At 42.1% G+C, this 20054-nt stretch overlaps 1 protein-coding gene and 1 long non-coding RNA gene across 4 annotated transcripts in view; one reads left to right on the top strand and one right to left on the bottom strand.

Annotated features, from left to right (window-relative positions):
- The window catches only part of AK5 (adenylate kinase 5), a 241920-nt gene that overhangs the window by 69218 nt on the left and 152648 nt on the right, over nt 1-20054 (bottom strand). The gene's annotated exons all lie outside the window — the stretch shown is intronic.
- The window catches only part of LOC116567265, a 38164-nt gene that overhangs the window by 16007 nt on the left and 2103 nt on the right, over nt 1-20054 (top strand). The gene's annotated exons all lie outside the window — the stretch shown is intronic.

Raw genomic sequence — 20054 nt, forward strand, 5'->3', positions numbered from 1 at the left:
TGCGGACCTGAGTTGATGGGGAATGAGATCTTGTTGGGACACTGAGTGAAATCCACTTCGAGTTTCTGACCTCTAGAATTGTAAAATAATCAACGTGTGTTCTCTTTACCCACCAAGTTTCCGGTATTTTGTTAGAGCAGCAATAGGGAATTAACACAACTCATCCTGTATGCTAGGAATGGTTCGAGATCCTGGGAAGGTAATGGTGAGCCAACAGTTTCGGCTCACCGAGTCTATTAGGTATTTGAGCGTGTGCTGAAACAAAAGGTTGTCAGTGATTGTTATCCATGGAAGTTTTAATTCAAACAGAATCTCATATGGAAGCCTAATATCTAAAACCAGGAAGAACAGAGCTCCTGTTGGTGGAGGTGGAACAGGTGGTTCCAGACACTTCCAGGGCCAGCCCCCCCACCCCCGCCACCGCCCTCTCCCCCCACCCCTCTTTGGCAGATGCTCTTAGATGCCTACTCAACAGCCCACTTTCTTGTAGGCAGAGCCACCTCCTTCCTTGGACACTGAAGGTGCCAGATCCTTGCTTTCCTCTGCCTTATGGGCCTATGACTGTGACCGAAATGGGCCAACAGGATGTGAAAGGCAATGTCCTCTGGGCTTCGGTGGACAGATTTCCTCCCAAGGAACAAGTGTGGGGATCAGGCTCACGCATGATTCTATTTTTGCAAATGGTCATGTAAGAATGAGATGTTTGGAGCTGCCCTTGCCACCTGGAGAGCTTGAAGGGAGGCATTGCTCACATACTGAGGGGGGCAGATGGGAACGGGGAAACAGTCTGGTCCTGTGTAACTGTGTAACTAGACTCTGGAACCATCTACCTCTAGAATGTGGTTAAGGGAAAAAGCAACATTGTACATTGTTTAAACCAATTTTAGTTAGGTAACTAGCAGGTGCAAGCAACCTCATCGAATCCTGTTGAACTTATCTGGGATTGCAAAATCCTTTCTTGGGTAAAAAATGGCTCAAGTGTATAGAATTTTATTTTTTGCCCGTATTTGAAGGCACTTACCAGTCAGTATTCCAATAAATGAGTTGTTAAAGGTTAAGAGTATTTGGAATACAAACCTAAAATCAGTGTGTTTTTAGAGCTCTTGGAGGACTCCAATTCATATCCCAATAATCTGGCTGCTGTACAAGGCCCAGAAATGTTCAGTGTTCCCATAGAGGGTGGCACGTGCTACCACTGGCCATCTTTTTTTTTTAAAGATTTTATTTATTTATTTGACAGACAGAGACCACAAGCAGGTAGAGAGGCAGGCAGAGAGAGAGAGAGAGAGAGAAGGAAGCAGGCTCCCTGCCGAGCCCAACGCGGGACTCGATCCTAGGACCCTGAGATCATGACCTGAGCCGAAGGCAGAGGCTTAACCCACTGAGCCACCCAGGCACCCACCACTGGCCATCTTAACGGCTTTGGGGGAGGAGACTTTCTTGCTGCTGTTCTTGTTTTTCATTATAAATTATGATCACTTTATCATCATTATTACTGATTTAATTGGTTGTGGTTGTTTGCTTAATGTTAGCCTGTGTGCTGATACTTACTTGCACTGACAGTCTCTGGGGACAGACTGTGAGGTGTGCAAGTCTGACAGTTCACAGATGAGCCTTCAGACTCACCCAGTTGCAGAATGGAAGTCTCTCCACACCCCAGCAAGTTGATGCGATAAGGCTCAGCACTGTCACAGTTGCTTTTTTTCAGGGAAAAGTACGAATAGGTGAAGTAAGCAGGCAGTTGAGACAATTAAAAAAAAAAAAAGGCATTTCAGTGCCTTCTAAAAGTCACTGAAATATTAAATATTATTTTTATAAATTATTATATATAATATTATATTATTATATTTATATTATAATATAACATATTATTATATAATATATTATATATTATTATTATAAATAAAAATTATTTTTATTTAAAAAATTAAATAAATAAAATATTATTTCAGTGCCCTGAAATAATATTTCTATCATTTTATTATATTGGTTATAATAATAACAACTGCATTTATTGGGCACGATCTCATTTAGTTTGTTCACTAGCAGCCTAGTGAAGGAGCTGCTATCATCTTCCTTATACGTATTTGAAGCTCTGTTTTAGGGATTGTGGAAATCTGCCTGAGTATTGGGGCTAAAAACTGTGTGAGCTGCGATTTGAATTCAGGTCTGTCTGATTCCAAAACCCGAGCATCACCTTAAATGTGCCATTAAATAAGAAAATTCAAAATCATGAAGAGTTTTGGGGATTGGATTGTGTTTGTGGCCACAAGGTGTTTCTTCTCCCCTGCAAATTCAAAAATGGTTTTTGAATTACCAAATAGAAACTAAGATATTTGTTAAGTAATTATTTTGTATTGAACATATTTTTGCCTATGTACACAGCCCCTACAAAAACAGTTAAATCAAATTTCCAGCCCTGTGCTTCAAGTGCGTGTTGCCCTCTTTTCTCCTGTATGCAGTAGGTGCTCAAGTGTTGCTGGCAAAGGTTCTAAGAAAAACAAGTGCTGGGGATGTGATGTACAATATGGTGACCACAGTCAACAATACTGACCTGTTTCTTTGCCAGATGCTTAAGAGAGAAGATTTTATGAGTTTTCACATACACACAAAATTTGTAATGGTGTGTGGTGATGGATATTAACTAGGCTTGTTGTGGTCATCATTCTGCAATATATACATATATCAAATCATTATCTTGTACACGTAAAATGAATATAGTGTTATGTGTCAACTATATCTCAATTAAAAAAAGATAATCTCTTTTACGGAGGACAACTTGTTGTAGATGTTAACCTTATCTACAATATACCTTCACAGCGACATCTAGATTGGTTTGGGTAAGTAACTGGGACCAGAGCCTAGCCAAGGTGAGCCATAAAAGGGATGTGTGAGTGAGCCCGGCTTCCATCAGTGGACCTGCTTAGTCAGCCCCATTGTCTCAAGAGAAATAATAAATGGATGTGGGTTTAAGCCACTAAGTCCACGGCTGTTTCACAGCAATGGTTCACTGATACGCAGCACCTCTTATTTTGAAACGATATTTGAAAATCCTTTTCCTCCAGTGACTTTGCCCTTTCTGTTGGCTGTCTGCTATAATTTTGCCAAGACAATGCAGAAGATGGCCAACGGGCTGTTTTCTAGAGTGACCTCGCTGTGTGCCTCCTGCAATATGTTGACTCGGAGGCCAGCCTTTTCATCTCCTCTTTGTTTTAAACTCTTCATACCAAGTTCCACAGGAGGTAAAAGAGACACACTTTACTACCTTTTGAAGAGCCTTTGGCAAAGAGTACTTTGGGAGAATTTAAAAGGCACGATGACATCATATTGGAAAATCACACATTCAACCCACTACCAGAAAACACACAGATGCAGAAACCAAGGAAACCAGCCTGCTCTTTTCTACTTCTCAAAGTCTCTAGTACAAAATGCCACACAGAAGAAAGAAATGACTGCCAAAGCAGAAATAAAAGCAGCTCAGGAAAGATGAACCTAGATGAGAAGTTAACTCTTCAAAGCTGGGACACTCAAAATGGAGGGCTGCACTCCTGCTGCTGAGAGAAGGCAGCCCTCTCGCTGTTGCTGGAATCTGGAGGCGGCCTGCCTCTGAGGCATGGTTTCCACATACAGGTCTGCAGTTGTGCACTGTTGTGTCTTGGCTGGGGAGCTGAGTAGGAACTGAACCTACTCACCAGTAACCTGTGTGTCCCTAGGGATATGGGTGCCTAGAGGAGGCTCTTTTTCTAATTTGCACAAAGATCCTCCATGGGCTAGTAGTTGCCTGCCTTGAGGGGAAGCTAGGTCATTTTTTTCTCCATTAAATATTCAGAATAGGGAAAAAAAAAAAAGAGAGTGAGAGTTATGGGGGAGAGTGCAAATGAAAGTTTTATGGTTCTTGCAAATGCTACTTGCATGGTTTCGGTCGGAGTTCCCTCACCCCCTACCCAAGCTCCTCCTCCAAGCCCACAAGCGCTCTTCCTCTTCTTCTTTTTTAAAGATTTTATTTATTTATTTGACAGAGAGAGAGAGAGAGATCACAAGTAGGCAGAGAGGCACGCAGAGGGAGAGAAAGAAGCAAGTTCCTTGCTGAGCAGAGAGCCTGAAGCGGGGCTCAATCCAAAGACCCTGGGATCATGACCTGAGCTGAAGGCAGAGGCTTAACCCACTGAGCCACCCAGGCGCCCCAACACATGCGCTCTTCTTCTAAGCTTGGCACTTGCTATGCCAGCTTGGCCTTGGCCTTGTCTTCTAGCCCCACTCTGACACAGCCCCAGCATGCAAGCCCTTCCTTTTTGCTCCTTCCCTGATTCCTATTACAGGACCCACCACTGCCTTCCTACTTCACGATGCTAATGCTCTGAGGAGTGGATGAGGTCTGAAGAGAAAGGGCAGGGTATGAATACAGGCTGTGCTTTTTGATATGAAGCCACTTGACCTGGGGAGAGGGGCACGACTGGTCTCCTCAGACCCATCTTTTGAGCTCACAGTGGTCTCTTTCCCCGAAGTTGCAAGACATAAAACTTTAAAGGACAATGGAAATGTTCTAAAAGCTGGAATAAACCTTTTTCTCCAATGGATCTTCATGTCTTTCCTGCATATGTACTAAAATTCAAGAATTAGACATAGTCCCTGGGCTCAGGAGATTTGTGTTTATTTAGAGACATTGATATTAGTTAGATGATCATATAAGTAAATGTATATTAAATATGGATGTATATAAAATACAAGTTTCTAGGAAAATTTAATAGGAGCTCTCACGTGGGGGTACCTGGGTGGCTCAGGGGGTTAAAGCCTCTGCCTTCAGCTCAGGTCATGATCCCAGGGTTCTGGGATCGAGCCCCGCATCAAGCTCTCTGCTCAGTGGGGAGCCTGCTTCCTCCTCTCTCTCTGCCTGCCTCTCTGCCTACTTGTGATCTCTGTCTGTCAAATAAATAAATAAAATCTTTACAAAAAATCATAAAAAAAAATAGGAGCTCTGCTGTGGATCATGGTTGGCCAACTGGGCGAGAGAGGCAATGGCGGTGGGGAGAGAGAAGGCTGTCTCAGGAGGAGCCCTCCACTGATGCAAAGACCCAGAGGAGGAGCTAAAGGCAGAAGAGCAAGGCTGGGTGAAGGCAGCAGGGGGATGGCACACTGAGACACCTTGCGAGGCCCTGGGGAGCTCTAGTGAGAATTCGGGTCTTATCCCAAGAGCAACGGGAGGAGAGGCATAGAGAGCTGTAAGATGGAGAGTGACAAGATCAGCTCAGTGTTTTCGTAAAGGTCACTCTGTCCAAAGTGGGAAGAACAAAGGCCACCCCAGAGAGTGGTGGCCAAGAGAAAAGGAGACCACTGAAAGTATTGCCTTCACAGCATTATCAGTGTGCAAGCGTAAGCTGTTACAATTATGATACCCTTTGTTTCTTAGTCTATCGAGGCAGGGGTAATTCTTCATGTTTTCAGAAAAGTCACATCTCTTATTTAAGGTTATAAGATAAGGTTGGGGTCGGATCGGGTGTTGGAACCCACCCACTGTTCCCACCTGCTCTCCCAATACAGGCTCTACTCTACCACCTTAAAACAGAAATTTAACCAAGGGGTCTTTGGTGGAAGCCATATGTAAGCAGATGTTAGCACAGAACCTTCCGAGGTGAAAGCTGAGGGCCCGCGTTGCTAACCACGGATGACAGCAAGCCTAGCATTTAGCTTGGCATGGAGGGGTAGACAGGGCGTGCTGCTGGAAAGGCAAAGCAGAAAAGGCAGTCTTAGCCTTGGGGAAAATAACTCACCAAACATATTACTTTCTTTTTTTTCCTTTTTTTTTTCTTCAAAGAATGTTAGGCTCAAGAGCAACTACAGTACATTTATTTTTTCTTTTTTTTTCACTTAATTGAGCAGTTGCCACGGCAACTCAAGAACCGACTACTCATTGCCTTCAATGAATTGCAGATACACATTTTTCATCTACTGAAGTTGCAGTGAGCTTTTAAAAAAAGGTAATCTAGAGCTGCTGCTTTTTTTCCTGGCCTGTTATCAGTATTCTCTCTCCACAGGACCCTGGCGTGGCAGCACTTGGCTTTCATGAATGAGAAAAATATGTCACAGGGAGGGAGGATTTAGACATTGCATCAGAATTCAGACTTGCCGGTCAACATTCAAACATCAATCACAGTGTGTAGGGCAGGCGGGGAGGCACAGAGAGGGGCAGGGGAGAGAATGGGAGAGGCAGCTCCCCCTTTCCAGGAGTACCCCCACTCCTTGGCCAAGAGCTCCGAGACTCAGGCTTCAGAACTGAGTCCTGGAATTGGGTGAAAGGTCTTGCAGATCCACCCTCCCTCGACCTCTCATTCCCTTTGCTTCTGCTCTGACCCCAGTCCACATTTCTCTTTGCCTGAATTATTAAAATATCCTCCTAAGAGCCTCCCTGCAAACAGTCTCCCCACTGAGTCCATATTTCCACTCAGTCCCCAGAATATTTCTAGAATACCGATCTGATGGTGTCTTCCTGCTCCAAGAATGACAAGGAATTTCCATCACGGCAGTGCTGAAAAAGCCCTTCCTGACCAGGGCCAGCCCGCTGCTCCAGCTTTACTCTCTTTAAAAGCCCCCCATGCTGTCCCTCATGTGCACTGCCTTTTCCAACCTCTATATTCAGCCTATAATCCTTCCTTAGAGCGACCTGCTTAGCTACCTAAACTCCTCTTACTAAAAGATCCATTTTAAGGTTGGACTCGAGTCCTTCTCTTTCCTCCTGCTAGAATGGATCTCCCTTGGCAATGTGCTCATAGATCATACTGCATCTCTGTGATAATGCACACTGTACCCTACTCTGTCCTATGTTAGAGGTAGAGGGGCACCTGGGTGACTCAATAGGTTAAGTGTCTGCCTTCAGCTCAGGTCAGAATCTCAGGGTCCTGGGATCAAGCCCCGTGTCAGGCTCCTTGCTCAGTGGGGAATCTGTTATGCCTTAAACTTCCGAGGTGGTTGCGTACTTCATTCATCTTTTTATCTTCCACAGTGCTTTACACACATAAGACAGAGCAGGTGCCTCCCTCCTTATTAACCCATAACACTCCTATCATTTCTCAACATAGGAAGTTATCTGTTAGATTCACTACCCAGCACCCATCCTGCCCCTAAACTATAACTGTGGCCAAAGGTGACTGGATCAGGAGTGCACCTACACTAAACTTGCCAATCAACACCCTTTCCTGGGAATTTACACTGAGAGATACTGTCCTTTCTTTTGGCTGGACCAGTCGGTGAACATATTACCACCATGTAAATGAGGCCAGTAGAAGATGCGTAGAGGGGTAGAGATGTAGAATGAAGGGAAATTCTTAATGGTCTTTTAGCACCTAGTTCTGCGTTTTTCTAATGGCCAGGTACATTCTTCCTTGGATTTGTGAGAGGTCCGTTTTTGTGGAAGCTAGCTTCAACAGGTCTCTGTGACTTGCAACCACAAGTATCTTCACTAAGGCACTTAGTGAGGATATGTTTTGGTAACATGTTTGTCTTTCCCAAGAGACTGAGGTCTTTGAAGGCCAGCACTAAGAGAATCCTAATTGAGTTCTGTCACCCCAGAATCTGGCATCATGCCTGACATTTAGTACACAGATGTTCAATATGTACTTGTTGAATTGACATATTGACATTTTCCTGCCTCAGATGAGATGACAGGTAGAACTCCAAAAGCACTTAACAAATATGAGCCTCATTTATTATCAGACTCACTGTGTTGAGCTCTGTTCCCTTGCCCTCCAGAGGAGAAAAGGGATTGTTTGAGGACTTCTCAATTATTTGGAAGTCAGATAGAAAGGAGGGTGCTAATTATTGAGCCCCCCTCGAACGTCAGGAGTGAAGGTTCCTCCCTTCAATATTCTCCTATAACATATTAGAAATGTTTCACTAATACACACCCCACAAATCCATATTTATCATAATCCCATTAAAATTGGAATTATGGGGCACCTGGGTGGCTCAGTGGGTTAAGCCTCTGCCTTTGGCTCAGGTCATGATCTCAGGGTCCTGGGATTGAGCTCCACATCAGGTTCTCTGCTCAACAGGCAGCCTGCTTCCCCCTCTCTATCGGCCTCTCTGCCTACTTGTGGTCTCTGTCTGTCAAATAAATACATAAAATCTTAAAAAAAAATTGGAATTCTTTGTATGCCATTAAAAAAAAAAAAGATTTGCTACTAAACGACAGCAGGGACATGATTAAACTAATCAAGAGAATAAATTTTAAGATAACTTTAAGCATTGCAGAGTTTCTGGTTTGCCCAGAATTGATACAAATTACTTTTCTCCATTAAAACAGAGTTCGGGTTAATCAGTAATGATCTTCCTAGCCTACCTGAAGAATATTTTCAACAAACCCAGTTTCATTATTTTAAGGCATAGAGAAAAATGCCACTGTATTTATTGAGTATGATTTTGAAATTGAGACTAACCAAAACTACAAAATTCCCAAATTATTGTGCTTTTTTTCTGCAGCTATTTAAAAATGGTGAGGGAGCACAGCATATTTATTAATATTGAAAGAAATTCACAGCACACAATTATGTTAATAGGTAACGAAATAGTAAGCATACTGTGGTCCCTATTTTTATAAAAATGGATATGTGTATATACAAAAATTCATAATATAAATTAAAGTATTAACATGTTAAATAGCTTAAATTTGAATGTATGGCTATAGGTCCTCTTCTTTTTAAAATCTATATTTTATAACTTCTTTAAAATAAACCTGTATTGCTCAAGTAAAAATTTTTTTAAACAGAAAATTCAGGACTCATATACAACTCATCCATTCATTTGACTGTCTATCTGCCTGTCCATGCACCCATCCAGTTATTCAATATATATTTGGTAAGCACCTACAATGGGCCAGACCAAGGCAGTGAAAGGGTTCCTTGGTTTGCTCTTGTTTTCTTGTGCAAAAGTTGTAATGGTAAAGTTTATGATGTGGGTAATACAGACCATCTGCTCTCTTGTCCTTATGAATAACATAAGATCGTGTGGGCCTTGGAAAGACAGAAAATGTTCTTAGAAAGTAGAAATGCTTTTCTAAAGACTACTGTTTGTCCTCCTATTAAGAAAACTTTCTATTCTTCAAATAATGCTCCTAGAACATTCTGATGACCTCTCTGGATCATTTTAAACCAAGCTGAAATGCAGAGCAATTTTAAGATGGGTAATTTAATTTCCAAATAACATAGAATGTTATGTTTCTTTCCTTTTTACTGGGACCGATGCATGTGAGCAAACAAATTTTAATCTTACTCCCTGTTTGGCAACAAATCCCTGTTGAAGTGCTGAGTGGGTCCATATATGTAAATATCCATTCTTCCTTCCACTTGCTTTGTTTATTTCTTGTGACATTTACTATTATTTTGAAAGCTCCTCTTTTGCAATGGATTCCTCTTTTGCAATGTAGTTAGCAATGACATAATCTCTTCTCTACACCTTTACTTATTTTGTGTGTGTAGTGACTCATTTTATAAGGTCTTTTCTTTTTTTTAATCCTATAAGGTGTTAATCAGTTTATTAGCATGCATTGGACACAGTCACTATATTTGAAAATGTTCTCTATTTTTGTCTTAATGACTCTTTTACTAATGAAATTGTATCCTTGGGCAAGGTCTAGAACTCTAATATTTCTGAGGTATGAGATGTAACTTATGCCTAAAGTGATCACTCTGCTTATTGTACGAATGTAAGATTTAGAGCCTTTGCAGATTTCTCTGAACGTCAGTGTTTCCTCTTGGTACCTGTGCTGTACCAGATGAAAGATTGTAAGTTCTATTTCTTTAAAAGAGTATAAAATGTATTTTCATGGTTCAGAAGGCACAGATATTTAATTAATTATTCCCTAGTTCAAGAAACTCAAGATAAATTTCCTTTTCCAACTGCTTGCATCAATAATGAGAATAACGATAGTAACCATTTACTGAGGCCCTGCTATATGCCAAGTACTGTGCTAGCTTGTGGGGATGTAGAGGTGAACAAGACAACGTCCCATAGGTAGCCTTTAAATCTGTAATTCTGGAGATGTGGTCCCTGGACCAGAAGCATTAGATCGCCTGGACATTTGTAAGAAATGCCAATTCTCAGACTTCACCTCAGACCCACTAAATGGTGAACTGCAATAGTGGGGCACGGGAACTGTGTTTAACGATGCTCCAGATGATTCTCATTTTCCTTAAAGTTTGAGAACCATTGGGTCAAATGAATGAATGGAGACAGTTTTGGTGTCTGTCTCTGTGGCTCTTCCAGGCTACTGAGGTGCTGGTGGGGCACTCAGTGAAGTCAACAGGCAATGGCTGACTCCCAATCTTGCCAGGATAGGTGAGTACGGGTTACTTGGAGAAATTTTACAGGCTAGAGAAGCAAGCAGAAGCCTAACCACGTATGGACTTGTAATCCATGAAAAGAGTTTGAAGTTAATCTTGAGAACAGTGAGAAGCATTAAGAGGTTTTTAAGGAGAGTGATAAAATTAGAGTCATTTTAATAAGATTACTTGGGTTCTTTCAAGAAAGGAGATAGAATACATGTTCCAGACAAAGGACCTGAGTCCTGGGGTCTAGAAAGAAGGCCAGAGGCTGAAAATGAGATGGAACATGCACTACTAAGTCCACTCTCAGTGAGTAAACTAACAGCCAGGATCGTGTTCCCTGGCAAGACACCAGAAGTTACTTGTTTGGAAAACGATAGCAAAATTTCTATATTTTGGCATTGGAGCAGAACATACTAGACAAGGAAATGCTCAGTCCCTGCCTATAATAGGCAGAATAATGCTCCAAAACCCTGCCCCAAATAAATCCACATCCTAGTTCTGAGAACCTGTGAGCATGTTACCTATGGCAAGAGGAAGTTTGCAGAGCCAGTTATGTCAGAGGTCTGAGGATGGGCAGATTTTCGTGATGATCAGGTGGGGCGATGTAATTGTAAGGATTCTTTTTTTCAAAGATTTTATTTATTTATTTGACAGAGATCACAAGTAGGCAGAGAGGCAGGCAGAGAGAGAGAGAGAGAAGCAGGCTCCCAGCTGAGCAGAGAGCCTGATGCAGGGCTCGATCCCAGGGTCCCAGGATCATGACCTGAGCCGAAGGCAGAGGCTTTAACCCACTGAGCCACCCAGGCATCCCAATTGTAAGGATTTTTAAAGAGGTAGGAGGTCAGAGTCAGAATGGGAGGCATGAAAAACAAGCAGTCGTCAGGGAGAGGGAGGACACAGGGGAATGGATTGGCTGGAAGCGGCTAGCTGCAGGCCTTGAAGACAGATGAAGGGTTCACAAGCTAAGGAATGTGGGCAGCTTCTAGAAGCTAGAAAAGGCAAGGAAAGAGATTCTCCCTAGAGCCTCTAGAAGGAAGGCAGCCCTGCTGATAGCTTGACTTTAGGACTTCAAACCTACAGAACTCTAAGATGATAAGTTTGTGCTGTTTTAAGTCATATGTTTGTAGTAATTTTGTAGAGGAGCAACTGGAAATGAATACACTGCCTAATCATGCTGGCCTGCCTTGATTTTTTTTTTTAAATTGATTTCTTTATTTTAGAGAGAGAGAGAGAGAGAGAGAGTGTGCTCGTGCTCGGACAGGGAAAGGACAGAGGGGGAGAGAGAATCTCAAGTACACCCCCCCGCCCCAGCTCAGAGTCACACACTGGGCTCAATCACATGACCCTGAGATCATGACCTGAGCCAAAATCAGAAGTCAGATGCTCAAATGATTGAGCCACCTAGACGTCTCAGCCTGCCTCATTTTTAATAGAAATAGATGGCCATGGGTCTCAAAACTTGGGCAGGAACTTTAAATATGAAAGAAAGAGGTGCAAACAAATACATCTGAAGGAAATATAAATAATTTAAGGAACAAAGAAAATTTAGAAACCAATCTAAATGTTATAGAATGCTCTAAGATGGGGCACCTGGGTGGCTCAGTGTGTTAAGCCTCTGCCTTCAGCTCAGGTCATGATCTCAGGGTCCTGGGATTGAGCCCCACATCGGGCTCCCTGCTCAGCAGGGTGCCTGCCTTCCCTTCTCTCTCTGCCTGCCTCTCTGCCTACTTGTAACCTCTCTCTGTGAAATAAATAAATAAAATCTTAAAAAAAAAAAAGAATGGTCTGAGATGATATTACAACCATAAAAGTAAAAAAAAAAAAATTTATGGTGTGAGAAATGAACAGTTAGAGAAAAAGAAAAGGCTCTTGAAAATTAGAAACATGATAGCCGAACTCAATCAGTAGAACAGTTGGAAGGTAAAGTTAAGGAATTTCCCAGAAAGCAGAAAATAGAAAAGCTAAGAGGCAGAAAATGGGAGAAAAGAATGAAAAGATCAATTTAGGATGTCTAACAGCTGAATCTAAAAGTCAGGAATAGAAATAGCAGAGGGTAGAAAATGAGCAAAGGAAAAAAAAACCCTAGGAAATGTCCCATGGTTGAAGGGCCGGAGTCTCCATATTGGAAGGTCACACCAAATGCCCGGCCCAGGGAAGGAAACCAAGATTCCCACCAAGGTACATCACAGGGAAACTTCAGAAAACAAGGTATAAATAGAGGATCTTTAAAAATTTCCAGGGAGGTGACAATTGAGGGGAGGACATGTCATAATAATAGAGTATGGAAAATCAGAGTAACAGTAGACTACCGTATAGCTAAGTAGAAGACAATACGTTCTAGACCAGTGCTTTCCACATTTTGAGGAAAATTGATTGCCCTCTCAGGTAAACACTTGGGTAACCTATCAGAAAATGAGGAAAGAATAACACTGTTCTGTAATGGGAGACTTAAAAATTTTTACTTTCCATCAATTCGTTTTTAGGAAGTTACTCCAGGATGTGTTCCAGGAAAAGAAAGGAATACACAGAGAGGAAGACTTGGACCTAAGACACTGGAAAGTGGTTCAAACAAGCACACACAGAGTTTATTGGTCTTCAGAAACTGCTGCTCAGGGCAGGTGGAAAACCAGGCTTTTGGCTTCACTGATGCGCTGTACACATATCCTTCCCCATTCCTCATGGTTCTTTGGGACTAGGGTTTCCAAGCATCCATCCCTGTTTGCCCAGAGCCAAGGGGCTTCCAGCATGTGGGTCTTTGGGCTTTAAAATCAGAACAGTTGCAGGCAAGCCAGGACAGTTGGTCCTCCCACTTGGAACTGTGGCCTCTGCCTGTGCTCCTTCATGTCTGTGTTCTCCGTTTCTGACACACACTCCCTGTTCGGCCAATTGCTCCTCCCTCTCTAAGCCCCAGCTCAAGTCTGGAGATGGAGAAATGCAGCCCGGCCGAGGTGACTCCCTTCTCTCCGGCACCAGAACAATTTTTTAACCTCTTTACAAGTCTCCATTCGAGCAAATGCTGAATGAGACCTCTCCCTGCTCAGAGGGGACTGCTGGAGGGGGGATGGGGCTGACTCCCAGATCAGAGGCGAGAACTTCTCTTTACTGTTCTCTAAAAACTGTGGGATCTCACACTGCCTTCCTCAACGGCTGACGAATTATTTGTTGGGTTAGGGTCCTCCCGGGAGCGTTTCTCCACCAGAAAAATCCTGCCACCATGGGCAAAGTCTGAGCCGAATAACCGTCTGGAACTGGCAAAAATCCCAGGCACGTCCATTATACTCACTCTGACTTCCGGTCACCTTCATGAATTGGCACATCTTCACGTTTAAACGAACTTGAAAGGATCCTATTTTCTTACGTCTTGGAAACCACTGCTGCTGGTGCCTTTGATCTGCTCTCCTAGTTTTGGGCCTGATCTCTTCCAGGCTTTGTAGCAGGGGGCAGGGGCCCTCAGGCCATCTGCACATAAGAATCACTGGGAGAGTTTTTAAAACATAGTTTTGCCCACATTTCTCTCCCAGACCAAAAAAATCAGAACTTTGGGCGGTGGGGCAGGTTTACCAACTCACCAGGCGATTCTAATGCCCAGCAAGGGCAACAACTTCCAGATTTAGAGCCCTGGTTTTGGATCAAAGAGACTGGGTTTAAGTCCTACTTCAGCAACACACTAGGTGTTTTATCTTGGCCAAGTCATGTAACGCTCAGTCTCAGTTTCCTTATCTATGAAATGGGTTTAATAATCCCGGCCAGATGGGGCTTTGGTATGGATACAGTATGTGAAGGAATTAACTTAATGCCTGACTCATACTGTGCGCTCAGCAAGAGGGAGCTGGTCATCTGTGCTTGGGCCGTGGGAAAAGCTTCTTACCATAGAGCCAAAGAAAGGACATGATTAACTAACTTGTTCAAGATCTTTATTCAGAGAGAAGATGAAACTTGAGAGCTTAACTCTTGGTAAAGATTATAGTTTGTAAATTAAACTCCACAAAAGAAAACAAACAAATAAAAACTTGAGAAAGAACATCTCCATTTAAATGGTAGCCTAGACATACTCAAGCAAATGTGCAAAATTAATGTTGTCCAATTACTTGTGTGCCAGACTGAATCAGTTAAAACTTGTCCCAGTGAAGAGCTGCAGGTACAGCTGCTACCCATTCAACTTGACTTTGCCTGACTATATACATATATATATATATATGTATATACATATATATATATATATTGGTGATGAATATTAATTTCTGGTTTTAGCAAATCTATTAAGTCCCCTTGGAAAACGTAAAGTCAACAAGATAGCTACTATCTGGTCTTCAGAATTTAAATACATTATTTGAATGCAATCATCTTCAGAATAAATAAAAGCTGATAAAAATAAAAATGATTAAAATCTCTAGAAATAAAGCTAGCCAGATATGTGATGAAAAAGTAACCACATCTTATTTTGTGCTGTTGGTTCATTTTACACACACACACACACACACACACACACACACAGAATGCGTGTGTGGAAAGATGGAGGAATGCTGCCCAAGAGACCATGTGATTAGGGTGAGATTCGAAGAGAAGAAAGTAGACCAATACTGCCTTCCCCAAACAGGAAGTGAGACTACCCCAGCACAAAGAGGGGGTTGATAGTGTGTGGAAGGATGAGACCCGAGCTTTACTCTCATGCCATTAGTACTAGGAAATGCCAAAGCCTGTGGGAGAGTTTGGTGGGTGGATGGCTGGGTTCTCAACTGTCCCTGTGGTCCAGCCGGTCCCAGCAGCAAGGGTGCTGTGAGTGGAGCAGCCCATTTTGAGTGGGTCACAAAGGCTCAAACTATACGAACCTCATGGTGACCATAAATAACTGAAGACAAAAAGCCTCTTCCTCAAAGTTTTTGGACTGAATAAAGCTTCCTAGACTCTAGTAAGACCCAGAGGAGAGGAAGAAGGGGCTCCCCATACTCTAACTGAGTATGGAACTTTCACTACCTACAAGGATAGGGTGGTGGAAGCAAACTGATTTAGAGAAACACCGAAGTGTTACATGGAGGCGGTCTCTAGTCCCTACCTAACTACTGTACCGTTGTTGCTAAAAGTGTTCTGAATGTTTCTCATTTAGAGTTGACACATATTTCAAATATAGTATGAGTGTACTTATACATGTTTTTACTGATAGAATTGCATGAAGTGATAAAGCTGCATAAATCCAATTACTTTTGGTAGATAATGATTACATTTAAATATTTAGCATCAGTTCAGTGAGAATAATTTGGAAATGTGTGATTAAGTTGAAGATGCCCAAACCCACTGAAAGAGTGGCTGGCCAGCTGCTTTCAATTCACTTGTGAAGAAGCTGAGGGCCAGAGGGCTGAACTGGTTTCTCGACTCCCATTCACCCTAGTAGAGATTTAGAAGACGAAGAGATTCAGCAGAGCCAAGGGCCAGACCCTGTCCACTTTCTCCATTATTTGTTATAGAGAAGCCCTACATAATGGAAAAGGAGGTAGTTCCCAGATGTTCAGCGTACCAAATTTACAATGTGAAAGATCGGAAGGAACCTAAATGTTGATTCTTAGAAGAACAGATTACGAAATTGCGTTATAGTCTTCTCTTGGATGCTATATGGCAGTAAACATGAATGAATCTGGGCTGCATTATCAGTGTGGACTAAGAAGGATATGTGTGATATCGGACAACTTATTAAGGGTTAAAGACATGAAAAACTACACTGCTTAGGAATGCATCATCTATATTGCATATACTCATTGACTACCTACCATGTGCCAGATGCTGTTCTAGGTCTGGTGGAGTGGAACAGTGAACAAAGCACCTGCTTTCCCGGAACCTACATTCTAGGCTCATAGCCGCACATGGAGTAGAAATATAAAGATGGTGGACTGATAAACACTGAATGCAGAATAGTGGTAATCTCTGGGAAGGGCCAGAGGATTGGAGAGGCGGTGCACAGAGGGCTTCAATTATTTGCAACATTTTATTTCTTAAGCTGGGAAGTGGATAAATGGTATTTGTTTGCTGTATCATTCTCTATGGCTTCTAGTCTACCTGATATAGAAGAATCAATTTACTTTTCTTTCCTAGTTTTGCTTCTACAAATTTCTTTTGTTCCTGTAAAAACACGTTTTCCTCTACAGATAATGGGGAGGTCAAATGAAACATAAGGAAATTAATGGAGATGTTCTGGAAACTAGGTGTAAGTATTTAAGGGAGCCTGGGTGTTTGGGAAACAGCAAGAACTCTTGGATGTTTCTAGAGAAAGGAAGAAAGCATAGAAGCACCAGCGCACAGCTGGGCCCAAGGATAGTTGGTAACTGCTTGCTGAAAAAAAAGAACTGTCTGTGGATTTTACTTGTTTCCAAGGAAAAGAACGAGAAGGGATTCTGCCGCACATCCTAGAGCCTTAAACTAGTCTGGCCCCCTGGGGTGACTGGCATTACAGACCTTATTGATCAATGGACTGCAGATATTTTTAGCATCTAATGCATGTTCTGTATCCGGAGTCATGTAGAACTAAATTGGACCCAATTTGACAGCTCTTATTTCAAATAACTTAGATGAACAGCCATATCTGAAAATCTTCCTTTTTAGAATCCTTTTGTCTCTTCAAAAATTCTTGCTTTATCACTGAAATATATCTGATTAGAAAGAAGTAGAAATATCATAATTCTACCTTTTATACCCTGTGGGCTAATAATCTCATTACTAGGAATCCTTCCTAGGTGATAATCAGAGATAGGGGCAAGGTCTATGTGCAATGACATGCCAGGGCAACATTATTTCTAACAGTGAAAAGAGAAAAATAAATATGCTGGAGTAAGGGAATGATGAAAATAAACATAGTATACCTATAAAATTATATTTTATACCATCATTAAGGACATGCTTACATAAATTTTTTGATGACACGGGAAATTCTCTATTATTAAATGAAAAAAATTGATTATGGACTTTATTGTATATCTGCATTCCTATTAATCAAATGTTAATGTTAACTTTCTTCTTTATACTTATTGTAATTTTCTAAAATTTTCAGAGCATTTAGTTTTGCTTTTATAAATAAGAAGTTATTAAATTTAAGTAAATGACAAGGAAATGAAAGAGAAGCAATCACAGACTTGACATTTCTTACAAGCTTAGACATCTGCTTATACATTGTGCTCGTTTTATAAGCCTGTGAAGAGACTGACTCCTGTGATTGCAAATACTGGGATAAAATACAAGCTAGTTTTTTGTTTGTTTGTTTGTTTTTTGCAGGGAGATGGTTGCTGGGGTATTCTTATAGATTCTGAGGCAGCAGCGTGACTTACTGGGAAGAGATGAACTTGGAATGAAGATATTATTAGTTTTGTGACCTTAGGGATAATGACACTTTCCTCCCAGGGTTGAGGCAAGGATTAAACCGATCATGAGAGCTCTTGGCACAGGGCAGCTACTTAATAAAAGCTGTTGACTCTGAATTTTCTTCAAGGTTATGAATATATAGTAAAAAACAAAAAACAAAAAAAAAAAAACCTGGAAGTTTTAGATTGGTTTCTCTGCTGGTGTCCTCCAAACAAGATTAATTAAAAAGCAAAGTGATTTTAAAAGGGGTGTTGCTGCATTTACAGCTTAGAATCAATGTGGGTCTTCCTGAGTCATCAAGCTTCTAAAATCAAAGACAAGACAAGCAAACAAAAAGCCCCATACCTACGAGCACATGGTGTGTGCCTCAAAAGTCCATCACATCTCTCCGTCTCTGGGCCCATTCCCACTGCCAGTGATGGAGGAAGTTCTAGCAAAGTCATCAAAAAGAGAACTATGTTTCAAATGTTTTTGTCTCTTTTTCACCTCAACACCCTCTCTTCCGTTGGAAGTGATAAGGTTTCCTGGTTTCCCAAAGTCTCTGTTCTAAAGTAGAACCATAGCGTGGTGGCCAAGACTTAGTCTCAGTGATGTCTGACAGCCTGGTTGAATTTTTGACATGTTACTTAACCTCTTTGGGCTTCAGTTCTATACCTGTAAAATGGGAATAATAACAAAACTTTGTAAGTCTCTGGTGAGGCTTAATGCATGTGAAGTGCTTTGAATAGTGCCTGAAACACAGAAAGCACTCCAGAAACTGTAGCTATTATTATATTATTATTACTCCTCCTCCTCCTCCTCCAGGTTCCTACCCTGAAAACCCCACACTGATGCAAGGCTGGCAAACAACATTCTCAGCAAGGAGGCTAAGGAGGTCAGGAGCATGGGTTTTGGCAATGGACTCGGAGCTAGGTGTGACCGCTCTGCCACTCTCTAGCTGGGTGACCTGGGCCAAGTCACTTAATACCTCTGTCTCAACTGAAACTTGGGGCCGGAAGTGGGGTGGTTAGGATACTCGAATAATGCTTAGCATTATGTCAGATTTGGAGCAGGTACTTACTAGTTTTAGGTATTATTATTGTTCTGCGTGCACTGTTATTTTATCTTATCTAGCCTTCTCCAAACCACTATTTTGAAAGCGAGGAAACTCTAGCACAAAGAAATTCAAGGCTGCACGATGAGTAACTAGCAGAAATAGAACTCCAACCCAGGCAGTCCGACTCCTCAGCCTATGGTTTTAACTACTGTGCACCCCTGGTTGTAACGCTGGACAGCACCCCCTCTGGCTGACGATGAGGCATTCCTTCCCACTTCAGGGTCCATGACTGACAGGAACTTAATATGTTTCCACTCCTAACGGGGTTACGTTTTTAAAGAACACTCCTATGGCTTTTGATATTTGATAATACCATGACTTTTACTGGTCTGAATTTAAAGCTGAAAAGGTCTACACAATTAACAATGTTCTAAAATGATGACAATTTTATTCATCTGTCGTTGGTTACATTTGATTAAAGAAGTTCATGATGGAAAATGTAGTGAGACCTTTTAGTGACACAGCATCAAGTTTCCCCTCCCCCTTCAGCTCCCTGGTGATGGGACCTCAGGCCCTGGAGCAGGCTAGTGGGGACAATATTTACATATTTCTGGGATGATAGTAGGGGGGGTTGATGTTTTTACACACAGACACACACACACACCCCTTGGCTTATGTGTACACAAAGAGACTCAGAGGCAGGAAGGACCTTAGGAGGCATGTAATCTCCCCCTACTCCACGCCAGTACAGATCAGTTTTGAAAAGCATCCATGAGGAATGGTTATCCTGAATTTGAATATCCTCAGTGAGATATTCAGCTGGACCCTAACACTAGTTAGAAAATTCTTTATACTCTGATCTGAATCCCACTGCTTTGTCATTGCTATTTCTAGGGCCCAATCCTCTCTTGCAGGGTAAAATCTATCTCCCTCTTCTAAAATGACATAGTCCCTAATGGGCAATGGAATTCCTTCACTGAACAGTTCGCTACTAAGTATCACTCAGGTGTTGCGCAAAGCATCAGGAAGAGAGATGGGCACAAGACCACAAGCACTGCCCACCACAGACTGGATAGACCAGCAAGAGCTGGCTCAGTCATCGGGAGAATGCACTTCTCCGCATAGATATTTCCAGATCCTTCAACCACTTCTTGCATGACTGCTTTTGGACCTCTCAGCATCCTGGCAACCCTCCTTCGAAAACATAGATTAAAACAATGTTTTCGGGGCGTCTGGGTGGCTCAGTGGGTTAAAGCCTCTGCCTTCGGCTCGGGTCATGATCCTGAGGTCCTGGGATCGAGCCCCACATCCAGCTCTCTGCTCAGTAGGGAACCTGCTTCCTCCTCTCTCTCTGCCTA

The sequence above is a fragment of the Mustela erminea genome, chromosome 10 (assembly GCF_009829155.1).
Source record: "Mustela erminea isolate mMusErm1 chromosome 10, mMusErm1.Pri, whole genome shotgun sequence".
Lineage (NCBI taxonomy): Eukaryota > Metazoa > Chordata > Mammalia > Carnivora > Mustelidae > Mustela > Mustela erminea.